This window comes from Musca domestica, unplaced genomic scaffold (assembly GCF_030504385.1).
Source record: "Musca domestica strain aabys unplaced genomic scaffold, Musca_domestica.polishedcontigs.V.1.1 6, whole genome shotgun sequence".
NCBI classification, from domain to species: domain Eukaryota; kingdom Metazoa; phylum Arthropoda; class Insecta; order Diptera; family Muscidae; genus Musca; species Musca domestica.
In genome coordinates, this window is record NW_026712363.1 from 576888 (window position 1) to 596282 (window position 19395).

Sequence of the window (19395 nt, forward strand, 5' to 3'; positions counted from 1 at the left end):
CCTCGAACAGCGTGGCATGGTTGACCGTATCAAAGGCCTTTGATAGGTCGAGAGCCACCACTACTGTTCTGTGGCACGGCCTGTTCTGGTTGAGTCCTCGACTGATATGTGTGGATATGCTGTTGTAGTGCTATGTAGTGGACGGAAACCGTGTTGATGGTTAGCAACTGAATAGCTTCCTCTGATACTGGGGAGGAGTAAGGCCTCGAGAGTCTTTGCTACTGGCGACAAAAGCGAAATCGGCCTGTATGATTCGCCTTTCCTGGCATCCTTGCCAGGCTTCAGTAGCGGGACCACCCTGCCCATTTTCCAGGCTTCGGGAACTATGTGGGTGGCTAACGACAAGTTAAGGACTTTAGTTAGATACTCAACTCCCGGCGTATCCAGTTGTTTCAACATTATTGATATTCCGTCCGGGCCCAACGCTTTAGATGACTTAGCGTTTCGGATGACATTCGCAACATCACCCATCGTAAACTGTGAAGGTACATCCTCGGCGGGAAGAGCTCTTCGACCAGCAGGTATATAGCGAGTGGCTGTAGCTTTGATGATGTTCCGGAAAATCCTTTCAGCTACCCGATTGGGCAGTTCTCTGAAGCGAAGGTTGGTGAACTCTCTGAACTCGGGCCAGTGGGCTTTCCCATGGTTAAGGAGAGTGCGGCGTTCAGAGGTTATGAAATCGGGCGATCTGCTGATGGAGACGATTATCGGGAGATGGTCTGAGCCAAGAGAAATGACGGGCGGCCAAGTCACGTCATTTATCAGACCGGGTCTTATTCGGGTGGGGGCATCCTCGTTTACCGTGCAAAATGTGGAGCAGTCAATCTGCTCTGCCAACGCTGATCCCCTCTGGTCATTACCAAGGACGGAATGCCACAACTCATGGTGGGCATTGAAGTCCCCTAGTACCAGGCGGTTATTGGCTTCCAAAAGTGGGCTTTTATTAGGCAAGTAACGCGGTTCACAGCTATTAACCGGCGGGACATACACATTAAGCACCTCTACCTCGGCAGTACCACACTTGACTGCTACCCCCATACACTCCATGTACGGGTCACTAGAGACTAGCTCAAGCGAGATAGGTCTGTATTGAACAGAATGGTGTAACAGGAACGCTAATCCCCCACCTCCACTTCTGGTGCGATCTTTCCTCAATACGTTGTAACCATTGCAACGTTGTAAGCTACAATTTTCATTGAGCTTGGTTTCCTGCACCGCTGCGATCTTAATATTCCTCCGATTCATAAAATCCACTATCTCATCAATTTTACATCGAAGTCCGTTGCAATTGAACTGCAAGAATGATGCATTGTCCGGAATTGGAACAGCAACATGTGGCGTTAAGTGCTGTTGTAAAGGTTGCTGTTCTAGAGACTGCGGGGGGTTCCATACACCGACGACGACTCGGAAGTTGACAACGAGGTCGTGGACTCACTGGGGACTACGTTGGTACAGCACGAAGCAACATAGTCTCGCAACCGGGTTAGACCGGCCTATCGCGTTGTAAGAGGTCAACAAGGATTCCTTATCAGCTTCCCAAGTGCTGCCGGCAAGAGACTTGAGAACCTTTTTCCCATTTCTAATCTTATGCTAGGATCACATTGCACGTGATTCGCTTTCTATTCCTTGTTCGACCATTAACTAAGAAATATCTACTTAATTCCCCACACAAAATTTGCTGGGCGAACAAAGATTTTTGTTCTTTGTTCCATTAAATCACTCGCAGAACTAAGATGAAATGTGCGCCACCCTAATAAATGAGAGCATTAATCGAAAAAAAAATTATGACATTTAAAAATTCAAAATAGACAAATTTAATGAAATTTTTCAAAATTTTGGGAAGACTGAAAATTATGAATGAAAACTACAATGTTTAATGGTGTTTGTACATTCAAACGAAAGCAAATTTTGTTTTCTCAACCAAAGTGGGCATTATTTTCAAAAGAGGCAATATTAAACAAAGTGATTTTATCGGCAGATAAAATGTTTGACAAGTGTCTCTCCAGCAGAATTTAAAAATAGAAAAATACAAAAATACGTTCAGAATGTCCACACTTACACAAAAATTGAAAAAAATTGATATAAAAAATCTTTGGGAGAAAACAATAATTTATTTCATATTAGTGAGAATTTCATGTATTTTCGTATAAATTCCCATTAAAATCAACAAACAAATTGTTTGGAAAAGGAATTATTTTACTATTAATTCGAATCGTGCCGTATGAACGGGTTAATTCGTGTACCTAATACTGAGAGCGAACAACTTGATTGAAAGTGCAATGAGAACATAGCATTATCGCAGATAGCTCTGGTATGCGGGGACGACTTGAAAAGGCTATCGAATGTGACCCCTAAGACCTTAGGGTAGTTGGTGGTTGGAATTACAACTCTATCGACCTGCACATTCAAAGATAGCCTCATCTCCGCAGTCCATGAGGTGAAAGTGTGTCCCTCGATTTAGTGGCGGATATCTTCATATTCCTCGCAGCGAAAAAGGCGGTTAGATCAACTAAGTAAGGACGTCACGAGCGTACAATCATCTGCGTACATATTATCTCTATGCCGTCTGTAGGGCGTGGAATGTCAGAAATGTAGAGGTTAAACAGTTCCGAAGATATCACCTCACTTTGGGAAACTCCATGTTTCACTCTACGGTAGCTCGACTACTTGTTTCTGAATTCCACGTACGACTGGCGTCCACATATGTAGTTTAAATCCAACGTTTCAAACTTGGCCGGAGGGCGGTGCGTTCAATGTACTCGAACAGTGTGGCATGATTAACTGTATCAAAAGCTTTTGATAAATCAAGTGCCACCATAACTGTTCTGTCGCACGGACTGTTCTGGTTGAATTATCAATGTTCAGTAGCGGGACCACCCTGCTCATTTTCCAGGAATCGGGAACTATAAGGGTGGTTAAGGACCGGTTGAGGAGTTTGGTAAGATACTCAACTCCTGGTTCATCTAGTTGCTTCAACATCACCATAGAGATTCCGTTAGGACCAAGCGCTTTAGATGACTTTGCGCTTCTGATGACATGTGCAACATCTTCCAACGTAAATTGTGGTGGTACCTCCTCGGCTGGAAGAGATCGTACACGGCGTAGGATTCTTCTCTTAGCCCTGTCACTCCCGGAGTGCTCTATGAATTGCCGCTTTAAATAACACGCGCACCTCTTCGGATCTATCACTTCTACGCCGTTAAATGAGACATATGCTTGATCATCCTTTTTTCCAGGGTTCGAGAGCGACTTAACCTTTGCCCACAGTTTACTTGATCTGGTACTGATGTTCCAATGCTTCAGAAGTTCTAGCCACTTTTTCCGCTTATTCACCGACTAACCTGTTTACCTCCAGAGTTAGTTCCCTGACTCTGGAGTTATTAGGTTTAGTACGCGAAACTGCCTCTGCTAGGAAATTTGGTCTTATTTCAGGTATTCGACCAGCAGGTATATTGCGAGCGGCTGCAGCTTTGATGATGTCCCGGAAACACCTATCTGCTACCTGTACATCAGATGGGTTGGACAGTTCACTGAAGCGGCGATTGGTATATTCTCTGAAACCTTGCCAGTTGGCTTTCTCATGGTTAAGGAAAGTTGCGGCGTTCAGTATCTATGAAATCGGGTGGTCTGTTGAATGCGACAATAATGGAGAGGCGGCCTGAGCCTAGCGAAATGATTGCCACGTTACGCCATTCGTCAGACCTGGGGGCACGATAGACATTTCCGGCGAACTGTGGCAGTCTTCCCTTATTCTGGTGGGCGCGTCCTCATTCACTGTGCAAAACTTGGAGCTATCGATTTGCTCAGCCAGCGCCATGCCTCGCTGGTCATTACCTAAGACGGAATACCATAGTTCATGATGGGCATTGAAATCCCCTAGCACCAGACGGTTATTGAATACCAGAAGTGAACTGATATTGGGCATATAACGTGGGGCGCAGCACTTTAACGGCGGAATGTACAAGCTAATTACCTCCGCCTCGGCGGTCCACACTTGACCGCTACCTCCATACATTCAATGTACGGGTCACTAGAGTCAAGTTCAGGCGAGATAGGTCTGTACTGGACAAAGTGGTGCAATAGGAACGCAAGCAGATTGAATGACTCCGTTCCCAGAAGAAGTGGACTGTGAGGAATTAGGAGTGAATGAAACAGATTTGCAGTTGAAAGTGGATGGTTTTTATGACTAAAAACGTGAAGCATTGTGTTGTAACACTCTATTTTGGCACTCAATTCACTTGTTTTTCATGTACAATTTCGTACGTGATGCGTTTTGGACAAAACACTTGTGGCACAGACCTTGTTTCTTTACTTCGGATGTGCGTTGCATGAATGAATGAGATAAGAGCACTTCCGAATGATGTGTGAAGAACTCAGATACAATGGATATATCGGAACCGAAACTTTAGCAAAGGCGTAAAAGTATAAAGATACGAGAAGTTAGAGTTAAAGTATTGACACCATGTTGTTCTGTAAATGGGGATAATGGAAGAAAAGAAATAAAACAATTCGATGAGTTTTTGTTTATCCAAATTGGAAAATTTAAATTTCGCTTACCAATAACAACAGTTGTGATTACAGGTTGGTTACTAAGTTAATTTATTGAGGAAAATTTAAAAACCAAAAACGGACATTTTGAGTAATTGAGCGACACAAACGAAAGCAAAGCTCATGGATCCACTCGAAACTTAGGACATAAAATTAGGGGGCCAGATCGTAGAATTTCGAATTTACAGTTCTTATTGTTTCAAAACAGAATAATCTATTTTTATCAAAAAAAAAAAACTTTCAAACAGTCCAAAATCATAAAAACATTTAAAAAGTTATACACATAAGTTGATTCGAAATTTACGTGTATATTCTTTTACTTACGGGATGTACAATTTTTCCGCAACGAAGTTATAACCCTTGTTATGGCTCTTTCTACTTCAATCGCTATATCTCCGCCTATGAGCACTCAGAAGTTCGACAAAACAACTAGAAAATGCCCCTATCGTCATACATTGTACGGCCCTTCACATGACGCAAAGAGTCTATAGAAATTAACCAGTACAGTGCTGGCTTGTTTGTTTGGGATACTATAGTATTTTGTTGTTGCAGAATGGACAGGCTTAATCCCTTTATTGTTGTTTTTATAAAAAAAACAACGATTGTTTATTAGCGGAGAACGATGGGAATAATTAGGTTTCGGAAAGAGCCACCAATCCTCATCAGTTCCCTTGTTTTTTGTCTGGGAAATTCTCCCCAGAAGTTATTTTAAAAATAACTTCTATGACAAAAAACTTTTTTACCCAAGTGACGAGATCGTAAGGGTCTAAGTACATAAGAAGCTTGAAGTCATGGCTACGCATATTTTGTTACATTTCATAAAGGGATTACAGAGCCGCACTAAAATCCTGCCGTCGTTTTCCATTATAATTTGACATTAATGTGCCTAGCCATGACTTCAAGCTTGTTATGTACTTGCACCTTAAGCTCAACAGAAGAGGAGCCAGTACTTTTAAATAAAAGAATCAAGAAAAAAATAAAAATAAATAAAAAATAATATATAAAATGTAAATAACAGGTAAAGAAAGTAGAAAGAAAAAAAATGAAAAAATTTTGACAAATTTAATTCATAACAAGCAACAAAAACAAAAAATATATATATATCTATTAAAATATATTTGGAAATATAAGTTTATAATGAGGATGGAATAATCTCCCTTTTTTGTGTAGGAACACGAGCATTGCAACGAATTCCTAGCATTTTTGCTGTACTAATATCGTCGATGTTTAGGAAATCATCACACAAAAAATGATCATTTGGTAGATCATAGAACGTCTATTGATTTGCGAAGGGACCAGTTGATGGTAGAGCAGATTTAAGCTCATTTTTATTTTTGGATTGAATTGTATTGGAAATTGAAGGTGCACCGGAAAATACATCATCCACGTATTTAAGCTCATTTTTTGGATTGAAGGGGATGGTCTCCTAATACAGTATTCACTCTATATCCTTCCATAACTTCTGAGGCCGCGTTAGAACGAATACTATTCAGTCCCACTTGATAGGCCTGTTGATCTAGAGGCTCTTATACCTTTGTACCCCTCTCTCTAGATCATGAAGGTCTTTCCTTACGTGCCTGGGCGGAGGTTGCCTATCCACCAGATGGTGATTCGTATGGCTCTGTCGGTAATCTAATGGCGGCATTCTGACAGGACTGAATATTTTTCCACTGCGTAGCACTAAAGTTGGCCGGAACCGCATAGTTTACTCAGACCGGCCTATCGCGTTGTAAGAGGTCAACAAGGTTTCCTTATCAGCTTCCCAAGTGCTGCCGGCAAGAGACTTGAGAACCTAGTTCCTATTTCTAATCTTATGCTAGGATCACATTGCACGTGATTCGCTTTCTATTCCTTGTTCGACCATTAATTAAGAAATATCTACTTAATTCCCCACACAAAATTTGCTGAACTAAGGTGAAATGTGCGCCACCCTAATAAATGGGAGCATTTATCGAAAAAATAATCTATGACATTTAAAAATTCAAAATAGAACAATTTATGAAATTTTTCAAAATTTTGAGAAGACTGAAAATTATGAATGAAAACTACAATGTTGAATGGTGTATGCACATTCAAACGAAAGTAAATTTTGTTTTCTCATCCGAAGTGGGCATTATTTTCAAAAGAGGCAATATTTTCAAAATGTTTTTATCGGCAGATAAAATGTTTGACAAGTGTCTCTTCAGCAGAATTTAAAAATAGAAAAATACAAAAATACGTTTAGAATGTCAACACTTAAACAAAAATTGAAAACATGAATGAAAATTGTAAAATTAATTATATAATAAATCTTTGGGAGAAAAACTATAATTTCTTCTATTCATATTAATGAGAATTTCATGTGTTTTCGTATAAATTCCCATTAAAATCAACAAACTAATTGTTTGGAAAAGGAATTATTTTACTATTAATTCGAATCGTGCCGTATGAACCTAATACTGAGAGCGAACAACTTGATTGAAAGTGCAATGAGAACATAGCATTATCACAGATAGCTCTGGTATGCGGGGACGTCTTGAAAAGGCTATCGAATGTGACCCCTAAGACCTTAGGGTAGTTGGTGGTCGGAATTACAACTCCATCGACTTGCACATTCAAAGATAGCCTCATTTCCGCAGTCCATTAGGTGAAAGTGTGTCCCTCGATTTAGTGGCGGATATCTTCATATTCCTCGCAGCGAAAAAGGCGGTTAGATAAACTAATTAAGGACGTCACGAGCATACAATCATCTGCGTACATATTATCTCTATGCCGTCTGTAGGGCGTGGAATGCCAGAAAGGTAGAGGTTAAACAGTTCCGAAGATATCACCTCACTTTGGGAAACTCCATGTTTCACTCTACGGTAGCTCGACTACTTGTTTCTGAATTCCACGTACGACTGGCGTCCACATATGTAGTTTACAATCCAACGTTTCAAACTTGGCCGGAGGGCGGTGCGTTCAATGTACTCGAACAGTGTGGCATGATTGACTGTATCAAAAGCTTTTGATAAATCAAGTGCCACCATAACTGTTCTGTCGCACGGCCTGTTCTGGTTGAATTATCTGCTGATATGTGTGGAGATGGCGTGTAAAGCTAAATCTATCGTTGTGCTATGCAATTTTCGGAATCCGTTGATTATCAGCTGCTGGGAAACCTTCGTCTTTGCTATTGGTGACAAAAGTGATATCGGCCTGTTCAGTAGCGGGATCACTCTGCCCATTTTCCAGGCATCGGGAACTATAAGGGTGGCTAAGGACCGGTTGAGGAGTTTGGTGAGATACTCAACTCCTGGTTCATCCAGTTGCTTCAACATCACCATAGAGATCCCGTTAGGACCAAGCGCTTTAGATGACTGCGCTTCTGATGACATGTGCAACATCTTCCAACGTAAATTGTGGTGGTACCTCCTCGGCTGGAAGAGATCGTACACGGCGTAGGATTCTTCTCTTAGCCCTGTCACTCCCGGAGTGCTCTATGAATTGCCGCTTTAAATAACACGCGCACCTCTTCGGATCTGTCACTTCTACGCCGTTAAATGAGACATATGTCCGATCATCCTTTTTTCCAGGGTTCGAGAGCGACTTAACCTTTGCCCACAGTTTACTCGATCTGGTGCTGATGTTCCAAAGCTTCAGAAGTTCTAGCAACTTTTTCCGCTTATTTGCCGACTAACCTGTTTACCTCCAGAGTTAGTTCCCTGACTCTGGGGTTATTAGGTTTAGTACGGCGAAACTCATCTCGCTCATTTGCTTATCCCGCTGCCTCTGCTAGGAAATTTCGTCTTATTTCAGGTATTCGACCAGCAGGTATATTACGAGCGGCTGCAGCTTTGATGTTGTCCCGGAAACACCTATCTGCTACCTGTACATAAGATGGGTTGGGCAGTTCACTGAAGCGGCGATTGGTATATTCTCTGAAACCTTGCCAGTTGGCTTTCTCATGGTTAAGGAAAGTTGCGGCGTTCAGTATCTATGAAATCGGGTGGTCTGTTGATGGCGACAATAATGGAGAGGCGGTCTGAGCCTAGCGAAATGATTGCCACGTTACGCCATTCGTCAGACCTGGGGGCACGATAGACATTTTCGGCGAACTGTGGCAGTCTTCCCTTATTCTGGTGGGCGCGTCCTCATTCACTGTGCAAAAATTGGAGCTATCGATTTGCTCAGCCAGCGCCATGCCTCGCTGGTCATTACCTAAGACGGAATACCATAGTTCATGATGGGCATTGAAATCCCCTAGCACCAGACGGTTATTGCCTACCAGAAGTGAACTGATATTGGGCATATAACGTGGGGCGCAGCACTTTAACGGCGGAATGTACACGCTAATTACCTCCGCCTCGGCGGTCCACACTTGACCGCTACCTCCATACATTCAATGTACGGGTCACTAGAGTCAAGTTCAGGCGAGATAGGTCTGTACTGGACAAAGTGGTGCAATAGGAACGCAAGCAGATTGAATGACTCAGTTCCCAGAAGTAGTGGACTGTGAGGAATTAGGAGTGAATGAAACAGATTTGCAGTTGAAAGTGGATGGTTTTTATGACTAAAAACGTGAAGCATTGTGTTGTAACACTCTATTTTGGCACTCAATTCACTTGTTTTTGCATGTACAATTTCGTACGTGATGCGTTTTGGACAAAACACTTGTGGCACAGACCTTGTTTCTTTACTTCGGATGTGCGTTGCATGAATGAATGAGATAAGAGCACTTCCGAATGATGTGTGAAGAACTCAGATACAATGGATATATCGGAACCGAAACTTTAGCAAAGGCGTAAAAGTATAAAGATACGAGAAGTTAGAGTTAAACTATTGACACCATGTTGTTCTGTAAATGGGGATAATGGAAGAAAAGAAATAAAACAATTCGATGAGTTTTTGTTTATCCAAGTTGGAAAATTTAAATTTCGCTTACCAATAACAACAGTTGTGATTACAGGTTGGTTACTAAATTCATTTATTGAGGAAAATTTAAAAACCAAAAACGGACATTTTGAGTAATTGAGCGACACAAACGAAAGCAAAGCTCATGGATCCACTCGAAACTTAGGACATAAAATTAGGGGGCCAGATCGTAGAATTTCGAATTTACAGTTCTTATTGCATCAAAAGAGAATAATCTATTTTTATCAAAAAAAAAAAAAAAAAAAAAAAAAAAAACTTTCAAGCAGTCCAAAATCATAAAAACATTTAAAAAGTTATACACATAAGTTGACTCGAAATTTACGTGTATATTCTTTTACTTACGGGATGTACAATTTTTCCGCAACGAAGTTATAACCCTTGTTATGGCTCTTTCTACTTCAATCGCTATATCTCCGCCTATGAGCACTCAGAAGTTCGACAAAACAACTAGAAAAATGCCCCTATCGTCATACATTGTACGGCCCTTCACATGACGCAAAGAGTCTATAGAAATTAACCAGTACAGTGCTGGCTTGTTTGTTTGGGATACTATAGTATTTTGTTGTTGCAGAATGGACAGGCTTAATCCCTTTATTGTTGTTTTTATAAAAAAAACAACGATTGTTTATTAGCGGAGAACGATGGGAATAATTAGGTTTCGGAAAGAGCCACCAATCCTCATCAGTTCCCTTGTTTTTTGTCTGGGAAATTCTCCCCAGAAGTTATTTTAAAAATAACTTCTATGACAAAAAACTTTTTTACCCAAGTGACGAGATCGTAAGGGTCTAAGTACATAAGAAGCTTGAAGTCATGGCTACGCATATTTTGTTACATTTCATAAAGGGATTACAGAGCCGCACTAAAATCCTGCCGTCGTTTTCCATTATAATTTGACATTAATGTGCCTAGCCATGACTTCAAGCTTGTTATGTACTTGCACCTTAAGCTCAACAGAAGAGGAGCCAGTACTTTTAAATAAAAGAATCAAGAAAAAAATAAAAATAAATAAAAAATAATATATAAAATGTAAATAACAGGTAAAGAAAGTAGAAAGAAAAAAAATGAAAAAATTTTGACAAATTTAATTCATAACAAGCAACAAAAACAAAATATATATATATATCTATTAAAATATATTTGGAAATATAAGTTTATAATGAGGATGGAATAATCTCCCTTTTTTGTGTAGGAACACGAGCATTGCAACGAATTCCTAGCATTTTTGCTGTACTAATATCGTCGATGTTTAGGAAATCATCACACAAAAAATGATCATTTGGTAGATCATAGATCGTCTATTGATTTGCGAAGGGACCAGTTGATGGTAGAGCAGATTTAAGCTCATTTTTATTTTTGGATTGAATTGTATTGGAAATTGAAGGTGCACCGGAAAATACATCATCCACGTATTTAAGCTCATTTTTTGGATTGAAGGGGATGGTCTCCTAATACAGTATTCACTCTATATCCTTCCATAACTTCTGAGACCGCGTTAGAACGAATACTATTCAGTCCCACTTGATAGGCCTGTTGATCTAGAGGCTCTTATACCTTTGTACCCCTCTCTCTAGATCATGAAGGTCTTTCCTTACGTGCCTGGGCGGAGGTTGCCTATCCACCAGATGGTGACTCGTATGGCTCTGTCGGTAACACGCTCTGTCGGTAATCTAATGGCGGCATTCTGACAGGACTGAATATTTTTTCACTGCGTAGCACTAAAGTTGGCCGGAACCGCATCGTTTACTCAGACCGGTCTATCGCGTTGTAAGAGGTCAACAAGGTTTCCTTATCAGCTTTCCAAGTGCTGCCGGCAAGAGACTTGAGAACCTTGTTCCTATTTCTAATCTTATGCTAGGATCACATTGCACGTGATTCGCTTTCTATTCCTTGTTCGGCCATTAATTAAGAAACATCTACTTAATTCCCCACACAAAATTTGCTGAACTAAGATGAAATGTGCGCCACCCTAATAAATGAAAGCATTTATCGAAAAAATAAATTATGACATTTAAAAATTCAAAATAGAACAATTTATGAAATTTTTCAAAATTTTGGGAAGACTGAAAATTATGAATGAAAACTACAATGTTGAATGGTGTATGCCCATTCAAACGAAAGTAAATTTTGTTTTCTCAACCGAAATGGGCATTATTTTCAAAAGAGGCAATATTTTCAAAATGTATTTATCGGCAGATAAAATGTTTGACAAGTGTCTTTCCAGCAGAATTTAAAAATAGAAAAATACGTTCAGAGTGTCAACACTTACACAAAAATTGAAAACATGAATGAAAATTGTAAAATTAATTATATAATAAATCTTTGGGAGAAAACAATAATTTCTTCTATTCATATTAGTGAGAATTTCATGTATTTTCGTATAAATTCCCATTAAAATCAACAAACAAATTGTTTGGAAAAGGAATTATTTTACTATGAATTCGAATCGTGCTGTATGAACGGGTTAATTCGTGTACCTAATACTGAGAGCGAAGAACTTGATTCAAAGTGCAATGAGAACATAGCATTATCGCAGATTGCTCTGGTATGCGGGGACGACTTGAAAAGGCTATCGTATGTGACCCCTAAGACCTTAGGGTAGTTGGTGGTCGGAATTACAACTCTATCGACCTGCACATTCAAAGATAGCCTCATCTCCGCAGTCCATGAGGTGAAAATGTGTCCCTCGATTTAGTGGCGGATATCTTCATATTCCTCGCAGCGAAAAAGGCGGTTAGATCAACTAATTAAGGACGTCACGAGCGTACAATCATCTGCGTACATATTATCTCTATGCCGTCTGGAGGGCGTGGAATGCCAGAAAGGTAGAGGTTAAACAGTTCCGAAGATATCACCTCACTTTGGGAAAATCCATGTTTCACTATACGGTAGCTCGACTACTTGTTTCTGAATTCCACGTACGACTGGCGTCCACATATGTAGTTTACAATCCAACGTTTCAAACTTGGCCGGAGGGCGGTGCGTTCAATGTACTCGAACAGAGTGGCATGATTGACTGTATCAAAAGCTTTTGATAAATCAAGTGCCACCATAACTGTTCTGTCGCACGGCCTGTTCTGGTTGAATTATCTGCTGATATGTGTGGAGATGGCGTGTAAAGCTAAATCTATCGTTGTGCTATGCAATTTTCGGAATCCGTTGATTATCAGCTACTGGGAAACCTTCGTCTTTGCTACTGGTGACAAAAGTGATATCGGCCTGTTCAGTAGCGGGATCACTCTGCCCATTTTCCATGCATCGGGAACTATAAGGGTGGCTAAGGACCGGTTGAGGAGTTTGGTGAGATACTCAACTCCTGGTTCATCCAGTTGCTTCAACATCACCATAGAGATTCCGTTAGGACCAAGCGCTTTAGATGACTGCGCTTCTGATGACATGTGCAACATCTTCCAACGTAAATTGTGGTGGTACCTCCTCGGCTGGAAGAGATCGTACACGGCGTAGATTCTTCTATTAGCCCTGTCACTCCCGGAGTGCTCTGTGAATTGCCGCTTTAAATAACACGCACACCTCTTCGGATCTGTCACTTCTACGCCGTTAAATGAGACATATGTCCGATCATCCTTTTTTCCAGGGTTCGAGAGCGACTTAACCTTTGCCCACAGTTTACTCGATCAGGTACTGATGTTCCAAAGCTTCAGAAGTTCTAGCAACTTTTTCCGCTTATTTGCCGACTAACCTGTTTACCTCCAGAGTTAGTTCCCTGACTCTGGGGTTATTAGGTTTAGTACGGCGAAACTCATCTCGCTCATTTGCTTATCCCGCTGCCTCTGCTAGGAAATTTCGTCTTATTTCAGGTATTCGACCAGCAGGTATATTACGAGCGGCTGCAGCTTTGATGTTGTCCCGGAAACACCTATCTGCTACCTGTACATCAGATGGGTTGGGCAGTTCACTGAAGCGGCGATTGGTATATTCTCTGAAATCTTGCTAGTTGGCTTTCTCATGGTTAAGGAAAGTTGCGGCGTTCAGTATCTATAAAATCGGGTGGTCTGTTGATGGCGGCAATAATAGGGAGTCGTTCTGAGCCTAGCGAAATTATTGCTAAAACTTGGAGCTATCGATTTGCTCAGCCAGCGGCATGCCTCGCTGGTCATTACCTAAGACGGAATGTCATAGTTCATGATGGGCATTGAAATCCCCTAGCACCAGACGGTTATTGCCTACCAGAAGTGAACTGATATTGGGCATATAACGTGGGGCGCAGCACTTTAACGGCGGTATGTACACGCTAAGCATCTCCGCCTGGGCGGTTCCACACGTGACCGCTACCTCCATACATTCAATGTACGGGTCACTAGAGTCAAGCTCAGGCGAAATAGGTCTCTATTGGACAGAGTGGTGCAATAGGAACGCAGCAAGATTGAATGACTCCGTTCCCAGAAGTAGGGGACTGTGAGGAATTAGGAGTGAATGAAACAGATTTGCAGATCAAAGTGGAAGGATTTATGTCTAAGAACGTGAAGCATTGTGTTGTGGCACTCTATTTTGGCACTCAACTCACTTGTTTTTCATGTACAATTTCGTACGTGATGCGTTTTGGAGAAACAATAGTGGCACAGATCTTGTTTCTTTACTTCGGATGTGCGTTGCATGAATGAATGAGCTAAGGGCACTTCCGAATGTGAAGAATTCAGACATAATGGAACAGAAACTTTAGCAAAGGCGTAAAAGTATAAAGGTACGAGAAGTTAGAGTTAAAGTATTGACACTATGTTGTTACGATATCATAATCAATTTTGAGATCAAAATTTTGGTTTACAGAAAATGTTGTTCTGTAAATGGGGAAAATGGAAGAAAAGAAGTAAAGTATTTCGATGAGTTTTTGTTTATTCAAATTGGAAAATTTAAATTTCGCTTATTTGACATTTTAAGTAATTGAGCGACACAAACGAAAGCAAAGCTCATGGATCCACTTGAAACTTAGGACATAGAATTAGGCGGGCAGATCGTAGAATTTCGAATTTACAGTTCTCATTGCATCAAAACAGAATAATCTATTATTATCAAAAAAAAAAAAAAAACTTTCAAACAGTCCAAAATCATAAAAACATTTCAAAAGTTATACACATAAGTTTATACGAAATTTACGTGTATATTCTTTTACTTACGGGATGTACAATTGTTCCGCAACGAAGTTATAACCCTTGTTATGACTCTTTCTACTTCAATCGCATTCAGCACTTAGAAGTTCGACAAAACAACTAGCAAAATGCCCCTATCGTCATAAATTGGATGGCCCTTCACATAACGCAAAGAATCTATAGAAATTAACCAGTACAGTGACGGCTTGTTTGTTCGGGATACTATAGTATTTTGTTGTTGCAGAATGGTCAGGCTTAATCCCTTTATTGTAGTTTTTATAAAAACAACGTTTGTTTATTAGTGGAGAACGATGGGAATATCCAGGTTTCGGAAAGAGCAACAAATCCTCATCAGTTCACTTGTTTTTTGTCTGGGATATTCTCCCCAGAAGTTATTTTAAAAATAACTTCTATGACAAAAAACTTTTTTACCCAAGTGACGAGATCGTAAGCTCAATAGAAGAGGAACCAGTACTTTAAAAAAAATCAAGAAAAAAACATATAAAAATAAATAAAAAATAATATATAAAATATACATAACAGGTAAAAAATTAGAAAGAAAAATAAAGTGAAAAACATTTGACAAATTTAATTTATAACAAGCAACAAAAACATGAGATTTATTGTATTACTTCTTTTGTCTGCGATAAAATGACGACACTCATCCAGTGATACAAATGGCGGTCAAACTACTGTACTTTCTAAATCTTCTTAGCTATGACCTTAGAAGAATTGGAGATAAGTGCAATAAAACCTAAGCATTTGAAATAGCCCGATTTTAAATAAAATATCCGAAACAGTCTATTCGCGTACTTAATGTGACAAATAAGTATTGTATCCAATTCTGCAAAAGAGAAAGTGTTTAATTGTACAATATTAGATTTAGTTGCATTCGTATTTTTAATGGGTCAGTTGTAACATCGAGTTCGTCGAGTGTAACTATGATCCTTTTGTTGTCGACCTGTGTATGTCTTTATATGGGTTAGTTCAAAGGACTTCTTTTAAATAGGATGCGGGATAGGCCAAGGACAACCAGTGCGTAGGATCGTCACCAGGACATTCTATACCCTATGGCTATGAGATCTTTTTCTATTTAGAAACATAATAGCCATGATTCATAGTCCTTTTAGATAATCCATTTATGCTTATCTAAAACATCTATGGGAAAAGACTTTCGAAAAATACTTAAATTCGCCAGTGTTGCGATTTAGATTTTATCTAAATGCTTTAACAATTACGGGCTAGTCAATAAGAATTCCCCTATTTGAAATTTTCTTTTGTTATACAACCATTTGATTAAAAGAAAACGTAATCATCAATCAAAAATAAGGGAAAGAAATAAGGAACAGACAAAAAATTGAATCTATTATCAAAAATAGAATAGTTCATTTGTAAAATCTATATACAAAAATAATAAATAAAGTTTTACAAAGACAAAAAAGGAGTGTACCTTGTTTATACAAATGTTTTTCCATTCGATATTGAGTCTGTATAAAAAAAGTATAAAATAAACATTATTGTTGGGAGTGAAATACAAAATATACGAAAAAAGTTAAAAAGTTTGGTAAGAACCATGGAAACAAATTCTCAAATAACAGCCTTGCACTCAGAGGTGTAAGTTCAAAACAGTGACAATTTGCAATTTGAAGAAATTAGAGTTTTAATTAAAAGTAAGACTGTTTAGTGTAAATGAAACACGAAAATACTAAGTCCATGGTTTCTTTTTTTCAAAAAGGAGATACTGTTAAGGATTAATCGAGAAAAAAGCTCTTAACCTAAAGTAAGACGGTGCATGAAATTGCTTATTAACACAGAACGGACAGCAAGGTTTATCAAGCCAGAAACAATGTAGGACTAGAAATACTTTGCAATGATTGGTGCATTTGACAGAAAAGCGGATTGATAAAATATTCAAATATGTATAGGAAACTTCTTTGCGTCCGCCGGAAAGCGTGTGGACGTTTTCAAAACAAAGATACCCTTATAGTGCCCAACCTGTGATCGTCAGGTGTGGAATTTTGAGGGCGGCGACAGAATCCCGAAGTAACCTAATATTATATTCCCTTCTCCAGGCCATCCTATACACGTTTTTTACAAACTTAACAATTATACCTTTCCAAATTTAGTAGCCAGTATGTTTTGTCATATATTTATCTATTTGTTCCTTAATTGGTCGCAGAAGAACGAGAAGAACACAAGTACGACAACAGAGAAAATGAATATGGAGGATGGCTCAAAGCCGCAAAAGTTGATTCACCAACGGTTACCACAACATTAAAGAATTTGGGCGCATTATACCGCAGGCAAGGTATGTTTGAAGCAGCAGAAACATTGGAAGATTGCGCCCTACGTAGCAAAAAAGAAGCACTGGATATGGCGAAACAAAATAAGGTATGTCATAAGTGAAAATAAGTTGTTGCACTTTTTATTGTTTTCTTTATATTTCTATTCATAATAAATGTTTTCCTCTTTTATCTCGTTATTTTAGAAAATGCATAAATAAGGAACCATGCAACATTCTAACTGGCTGACGATGGATAATTTTCTGTGACAACTAATGTGGAATCATTCCATCATGTCTATAAATTCTTCTAAAATACAAAATAAAATATATTCCGTAATATGTAACATATGAAAATAATTGTTTTGGTCTAGCTAACTGTATAATTAAAAAGTTAATTTTGTTTTAAATGTGCTATATCAACTCAAATTTACAGTCCATGTTTATGATTTTTTGATTGTATTTACATAACTTAAGAAGTTATTCCCACAAATTAAAAAAAAATTAACATAGAACTTTACACTTATTAAGAACGTACACTATATGGAGTCTAAAAAAGTTTATTTCGAGGAGTAACAAACAAAATGACAAAAGAGAAAAGAGTTTAAAACATCATGCAGCCATAACAATTTTTAAGAAAATTTTCAAATCGCATCCACGAACGTTGCATAATGGATAAACGAAAACCAAATATAAGTTTCAGCTTTCAGCTAATTGAGAGCCACTAGTTTTTAATTGATAGTTCTTTGGTGAGTGATCGATTATTGGAGATGGCCCTTTGGAGATGGTCCTTTGGAGATGGCGGAAGAGGTTCCGTTTCTTATAAAGAAGGTAATTTGGTTATGGCTCTTTTAATTTCGCCGTTTATTGTCTTTACGTCAATTACACAAACGGCTCCGTCGTGGTGCTCTTAGGGGAAAAACTGAAAATCGATCCCTTATCTTGAGCACGTCTGCGCTATTATCTTCTTGCCTTTCGTTCCAAAGACAGCCTCATTAAATTCATCGAGATGATTTTTGGCTCCAACAAAGTTCGTCGCGTTGTCTGAATATAAGGTTTGATATTTCCCTCGCCGAGAGATAAATCTCTTCAATGCTCCAATGGATGCTTCCGTTGTTAAGTCTGTAACTACTTCCAAATGTACAGCCTTTGTTGGAAGCAGACAAAGACAGCGATGTAAACCTTGTGTGGTCGCTTGCCTCGTATTTTGTAGTGGACCCATAGTGGTCCGCAATGGTCAACGCCGGAGACAATAAAAGGCCTTGCAGGTGTGACCCTGCTCGGTGAGAGATTTCCCATGATTTGGTTGTATACCTTTGGCTTGGCCCGGGTGCACCTTACGCAATTTTGCACAATGTTGCGAGCCATAGCCTTCCCCTTAATTATCCAATATTTTTGCCTTGACGTTGCCAGCAATAGTTGTGAGCCACAGTGGCTATTCTCTAAATGGATCATGCTTAGAATGAGTTTCACAATTGGATCGTTGTGTGGTAACAACATCGGGTGTTTTGTGTCGTATGCTAAGGTTGGCTCTTCCAACCAGCCACCGACTCTAAGTATTCCTCTGTCATCAAGAATCGGAGTCAAAGTATGTATAGAGCTTGTTTTGTCCAATACTCCATGTTTCTTCAACTGCCAGCATTTGTAATCGTCTAAATGAACCCTTGTGCTTGATTTCCAGAGATTTATTTCCATGTAGATACGTGGGTCCATAAAACCACATCAGACATCCCGACAGACGATCTGGGGCAGGATTATCCTTTGTCCCCACATGTCGCCATTGAGTGCTTAGCGATCTGCCTTGTATGTTTTTTACCTTGTTGGCAACGAACGTCTTAGTACTGATGGTTCCGAATTGATCCAGTACAGTGTAATCTCTGAATCCGACCTTCGTAACCCAATTCGGTTTTGACTTTAGCAGTAAGTTTTGCCCCCAATTCAGCGGCACAAAGCTCTAACCCTGGCAACGTGATCTCCTTTATTTGTGCTATTTTTGATTTTGAACAAAGGAGTCTGACTATATGCCTGGCGTTCGGCAGCATAGTCCGAAGATACACCACAGCACCATAGGCCTTTTCTGACGCGTCCACAAAAGTATGTACCCTTCTGATACTATGGAAACAAACTAAAAAAAAAAAAACAATTAATCTACCATATTTCGGATGACTGTTGAAACTCCCCAGTGGATCAATTAAACAGAGGAAAACACAAAATTATCAATCCCCACATCAACTATTCTCCTCGGATATTCGGGAGACGGTGCTCAAAACCCACCCTATCTTTGACTTTAGATATGCACCCATGTTCGACTTTGTCTAAAGTCCCTCCAATTGATCGTTAGTTTGTTTCGTGTTCACACCCGATAGAAACTAATGAGAAAACTAGAACTTCATGACAAATTCAATATTTATTCTATAGAGTATATTATACATGGATTTCTATTTATGATATAAAACTAACCAATTAATTCAAAACTATGTTTAATATCCACTATGTAAAAATATGATACACTACTTATAAATTTCATGATTCAACAATATATAATTATTATATTAAGTAACAAATAATGCGATT

The 19395-nt window shown here is 39.2% G+C and overlaps 1 long non-coding RNA gene across 1 annotated transcript; it reads left to right on the top strand.

Annotated features, from left to right (window-relative positions):
- Positions 1-852: 852 nt before the first annotated feature.
- LOC131805651 (uncharacterized) lies at positions 853-18969 on the top strand. Its single transcript, XR_009343741.1, has 2 exons — positions 853-16931; positions 17029-18969. It is a non-coding gene; the product is annotated as an uncharacterized LOC131805651 (long non-coding RNA).
- The last annotated feature ends 426 nt before the right edge of the window (positions 18970-19395 follow it).